The sequence below is a fragment of the Gigantopelta aegis genome, chromosome 10, assembly GCF_016097555.1.
Source record: "Gigantopelta aegis isolate Gae_Host chromosome 10, Gae_host_genome, whole genome shotgun sequence".
Lineage (NCBI taxonomy): Eukaryota > Metazoa > Mollusca > Gastropoda > Neomphalida > Peltospiridae > Gigantopelta > Gigantopelta aegis.
In genome coordinates, this window is record NC_054708.1 from 26159483 (window position 1) to 26165902 (window position 6420).

Here is a 6420-nt window from a genome sequence, read left to right on the forward strand (position 1 = left end):
AAAACATTTCCTTCCTTTCTTCCGTAAATAAAATGTGTTGAGTGCATCGTTAAATAAAGCATGTCCTTCCATCGCCGCTAATGTACATCTTCCATTTAAGTAGTTGCATGTAGACTTCCTACAAAAACACACAGGATGTGTGCGTGAAGGTAATAAAACGGACATCGATCACTTTACTGCTTTTAAATATTTTACGTGTTGATGATGTTATTGTTCTTTAGTCGTTATGTCGCCAAGTGACAGAGCGCAGACTGAGGAAAAAATCTTATCACAATAAATAATATATTTATTAAAACAAATTCTTTAAAAAACCAGAAGGAAAGGAAAGATTGTAACACTATTTTAAATACTGTATCACCTACCGAATACAAACTGTTTTCTATACGTAGACTTCATCGGATTTAGTTCAGCTTTTATAGCTTTTAAAAATATATATTTATTGCCAGATGGAAAATATTTTATTCCGTAGTGGCTTTGGCTATGTCTGGCTATATCAAGACTTTGGTGATGTATCACCTACCGAATACAAACTGTTTTCTATACGTAGACTTCATCGGATTTAGTTCAGCTTTTATAGCTTTTAAAAATATATATTTATTGCCAGATGGAAAATATTTTATTCCGTAGTGGCTTTGGCTATGTCTGGCTATATCAAGACTTTGGTGATGTATCACCTACCGAATACAAACTGTTTTCTATACGTAGACTTCATCTGATTTAGTTCAGCTTTTATAGCTTTTAAAAATATATATTTATTGCCAGATGGAAAATATTTTATTCCGTAGTGGCTTTGGCTATGTCTGGCTATATCAAGACTTTGGTGATGTATCACCTACCGAATACAAACTGTTTTCTATACGTAGACTTCATCGGATTTAGTTCAGCTTTTATAGCTTTTAAAAATATATATTTATTGCCAGATGGAAAATATTTTATTCCGTAGTGGCTTTGGCTATGTCTGGCTATATCAAGACTTTGGTGATGTATCACCTACCGAATACAAACTGTTTTCTATACGTAGACTTCATCGGATTTAGTTCAGCTTTTATAGCTTTTAAAAATATATATTTATTGCCAGATGGAAAATATTTTATTCCGTAGTGGCTTTGGCTATGTCTGGCTATATCAAGACTTTGGTGATGTATCACCTACCGAATACAAACTGTTTTCTATACGTAGACTTCATCGGATTTAGTTCAGCTTTTATAGCTTTTAAAAATATATATTTATTGCCAGATGGAAAATATTTTATTCCGTAGTGGCTTTGGCTATGTCTGGCTATATCAAGACTTTGGTGATGTATCACCTACCGAATACAAACTGTTTTCTATACGTAGACTTCATCGGATTTAGTTCAGCTTTTATAGCTTTTAAAAATATATATTTATTGCCAGATGGAAAATATTTTATTCCGTAGTGGCTTTGGCTATGTCTGGCTATATCAAGACTTTGGTGATGTATCACCTACCGAATACAAACTGTTTTCTATACGTAGACTTCATCGGATTTAGTTCAGCTTTTATAGCTTTTAAAAATATATATTTATTGCCAGATGGAAAATATTTTATTCCGTAGTGGCTTTGGCTATGTCTGGCTATATCAAGACTTTGGTGATGTATCACCTACCGAATACAAACTGTTTTCTATACGTAGACTTCATCGGATTTAGTTCAGCTTTTATAGCTTTTAAAAATATATATTTATTGCCAGATGGAAAATATTTTATTCCGTAGTGGCTTTGGCTATGTCTGGCTATATCAAGACTTTGGTGATGTATCACCTACCGAATACAAACTGTTTTCTATACGTAGACTTCATCGGATTTAGTTCAGCTTTTATAGCTTTTAAAAATATATATTTATTGCCAGATGGAAAATATTTTATTCCGTAGTGGCTTTGGCTATGTCTGGCTATATCAAGACTTTGGTGATGTATCACCTACCGAATACAAACTGTTTTCTATACGTAGACTTCATCTGATTTAGTTCAGCTTTTATAGCTTTTAAAAATATATATTTATTGCCAGATGGAAAATATTTTATTCCGTAGTGGCTTTGGCTATGTCTGGCTATATCAAGACTTTGGTGATGTATCACCTACCGAATACAAACTGTTTTCTATACGTAGACTTCATCGGATTTAGTTCAGCTTTTATAGCTTTTAAAAATATATATTTATTGCCAGATGGAAAATATTTTATTCCGTAGTGGCTTTGGCTATGTCTGGCTATATCAAGACTTTGGTGATGTATCACCTACCGAATACAAACTGTTTTCTATACGTAGACTTCATCGGATTTAGTTCAGCTTTTATAGCTTTTAAAAATATATATTTATTGCCAGATGGAAAATATTTTATTCCGTAGTGGCTTTGGCTATGTCTGGCTATATCAAGACTTTGGTGATGTATCACCTACCGAATACAAACTGTTTTCTATACGTAGACTTCATCGGATTTAGTTCAGCTTTTATAGCTTTTAAAAATATATATTTATTGCCAGATGGAAAATATTTTATTCCGTAGTGGCTTTGGCTATGTCTGGCTATATCAAGACTTTGGTGATGTATCACCTACCGAATACAAACTGTTTTCTATACGTAGACTTCATCGGATTTAGTTCAGCTTTTATAGCTTTTAAAAATATATATTTATTGCCAGATGGAAAATATTTTATTCCGTAGTGGCTTTGGCTATGTCTGGCTATATCAAGACTTTGGTGATGTATCACCTACCGAATACAAACTGTTTTCTATACGTAGACTTCATCGGATTTAGTTCAGCTTTTATAGCTTTTAAAAATATATATTTATTGCCAGATGGAAAATATTTTATTCCGTAGTGGCTTTGGCTATGTCTGGCTATATCAAGACTTTGGTGATGTATCACCTACCGAATACAAACTGTTTTCTATACGTAGACTTCATCGGATTTAGTTCAGCTTTTATAGCTTTTAAAAATATATATTTATTGCCAGATGGAAAATATTTTATTCCGTAGTGGCTTTGGCTATGTCTGGCTATATCAAGACTTTGGTGATGTATCACCTACCGAATACAAACTGTTTTCTATACGTAGACTTCATCGGATTTAGTTCAGCTTTTATAGCTTTTAAAAATATATATTTATTGCCAGATGGAAAATATTTTATTCCGTAGTGGCTTTGGCTATGTCTGGCTATATCAAGACTTTGGTGATGTATCACCTACCGAATACAAACTGTTTTCTATACGTAGACTTCATCGGATTTAGTTCAGCTTTTATAGCTTTTAAAAATATATATTTATTGCCAGATGGAAAATATTTTATTCCGTAGTGGCTTTGGCTATGTCTGGCTATATCAAGACTTTGGTGATGTATCACCTACCGAATACAAACTGTTTTCTATACGTAGACTTCATCGGATTTAGTTCAGCTTTTATAGCTTTTAAAAATATATATTTATTGCCAGATGGAAAATATTTTATTCCGTAGTGGCTTTGGCTATGTCTGGCTATATCAAGACTTTGGTGATGTATCACCTACCGAATACAAACTGTTTTCTATACGTAGACTTCATCTGATTTAGTTCAGCTTTTATAGCTTTTAAAAATATATATTTATTGCCAGATGGAAAATATTTTATTCCGTAGTGGCTTTGGCTATGTCTGGCTATATCAAGACTTTGGTGATGTATCACCTACCGAATACAAACTGTTTTCTATACGTAGACTTCATCGGATTTAGTTCAGCTTTTATAGCTTTTAAAAATATATATTTATTGCCAGATGGAAAATATTTTATTCCGTAGTGGCTTTGGCTATGTCTGGCTATATCAAGACTTTGGTGATGTATCACCTACCGAATACAAACTGTTTTCTATACGTAGACTTCATCGGATTTAGTTCAGCTTTTATAGCTTTTAAAAATATATATTTATTGCCAGATGGAAAATATTTTATTCCGTAGTGGCTTTGGCTATGTCTGGCTATATCAAGACTTTGGTGATGTATCACCTACCGAATACAAACTGTTTTCTATACGTAGACTTCATCGGATTTAGTTCAGCTTTTATAGCTTTTAAAAATATATATTTATTGCCAGATGGAAAATATTTTATTCCGTAGTGGCTTTGGCTATGTCTGGCTATATCAAGACTTTGGTGATGTATCACCTACCGAATACAAACTGTTTTCTATACGTAGACTTCATCTGATTTAGTTCAGCTTTTATAGCTTTTAAAAATATATATTTATTGCCAGATGGAAAATATTTTATTCCGTAGTGGCTTTGGCTATGTCTGGCTATATCAAGACTTTGGTGATGTATCACCTACCGAATACAAACTGTTTTCTATACGTAGACTTCATCTGATTTAGTTCAGCTTTTATAGCTTTTAAAAATATATATTTATTGCCAGATGGAAAATATTTTATTCCGTAGTGGCTTTGGCTATGTCTGGCTATATCAAGACTTTGGTGATGTATCACCTACCGAATACAAACTGTTTTCTATACGTAGACTTCATCTGATTTAGTTCAGCTTTTATAGCTTTTAAAAATATATATTTATTGCCAGATGGAAAATATTTTATTCCGTAGTGGCTTTGGCTATGTCTGGCTATATCAAGACTTTGGTGATGTATCACCTACCGAATACAAACTGTTTTCTATACGTAGACTTCATCTGATTTAGTTCAGCTTTTATAGCTTTTAAAAATATATATTTATTGCCAGATGGAAAATATTTTATTCCGTAGTGGCTTTGGCTATGTCTGGCTATATCAAGACTTTGGTGATGTATCACCTACCGAATACAAACTGTTTTCTATACGTAGACTTCATCTGATTTAGTTCAGCTTTTATAGCTTTTAAAAATATATATTTATTGCCAGATGGAAAATATTTTATTCCGTAGTGGCTTTGGCTATGTCTGGCTATATCAAGACTTTGGTGATGTATCACCTACCGAATACAAACTGTTTTCTATACGTAGACTTCATCTGATTTAGTTCAGCTTTTATAGCTTTTAAAAATATATATTTATTGCCAGATGGAAAATATTTTATTCCGTAGTGGCTTTGGCTATGTCTGGCTATATCAAGACTTTGGTGATGTATCACCTACCGAATACAAACTGTTTTCTATACGTAGACTTCATCTGATTTAGTTCAGCTTTTATAGCTTTTAAAAATATATATTTATTGCCAGATGGAAAATATTTTATTCCGTAGTGGCTTTGGCTATGTCTGGCTATATCAAGACTTTGGTAATGTATCACCTACCGAATACAAACTGTTTTCTATACGTAGACTTCGTCTGATTTAGTTCAGCTTTTATAGCTTTTAAAAATATATATTTATTGCCAAATGGAAAATATTTTATTCCGTAGTGGCTTTGGCTATGTCTGGCTATATCAAGACTTTGGTGATGTTAAAATATTTCTAAAAACTTTAAAACTTAGACTAACATATGTATATTTACAAGGATGGTTAACAGATATAAATAGTAGTGATAGATATGAAATATATAGATCTTTTAAATCAACTATACTTTTAGAAAAACATTTGGATTGGAATATACATCATTTTAGAAATGCACTCACAAGATTTAGATTAGGCTATACAATTATTAAAACTCATAGATACAGACATGACTTGCTCAAACAGTGTCACTATTGTGATGACATATTGGAAGATGAATTCCATTTTTTGTTTATATGTCCATTATATAGGGATTTAAGAATAAAATATCTGTCTCCAAAATACAGGTGTCATCCCAGTAGATTAAAAATGATAATTTTATTAAATACAGAATGTCATACACAGAAGTGGAATTTAAGTAAATTCATTTGTGAAGCACTTAGAATTTGGGAAGTATTCTGTAATAGTTAATTCAAGTCATTTGGTTAGTATGCATAGATAGTATGATTGGTCTCCATATTTCATATGTATGTGTTGATGTCTGCGCTACTCATCTTGTAACAGGGTGGTCAACCCTAACAAATAAATAAATAAATATTTATTGCCCTCCCTCGCCCCAACGAGGTCGAAAATGTATGCTTTTTGGTCCTACTCTATATAAATAATATACATTGTGTGTGTATATATATATATATGGATAAAAATCTGGCTAGAGATTGTGGCAGCCGCACTAGATATTGTAACCCCCCCCCCCCCCCCCCCCCCCCCCCCCCCCAATACAGTTACTATGGCCTCTTGTAGTGTTACAGTGTTGCTTAATTATATACAGTAAAACAAAGTCGAATCAATAACATGTCAGCATTATGGCTATATACTAGTATTTATAGCATTAGGCCTATTATATCTTCCATATATACAAAACCAATAAGGCACCACGCGTTTGCTTCAAGAATAGTCCGCAGAGCGTTTCTCAGCTAAAAAGATTACAGCAAGGTCACTTCGGGTCATCTCCTAGACTTCGT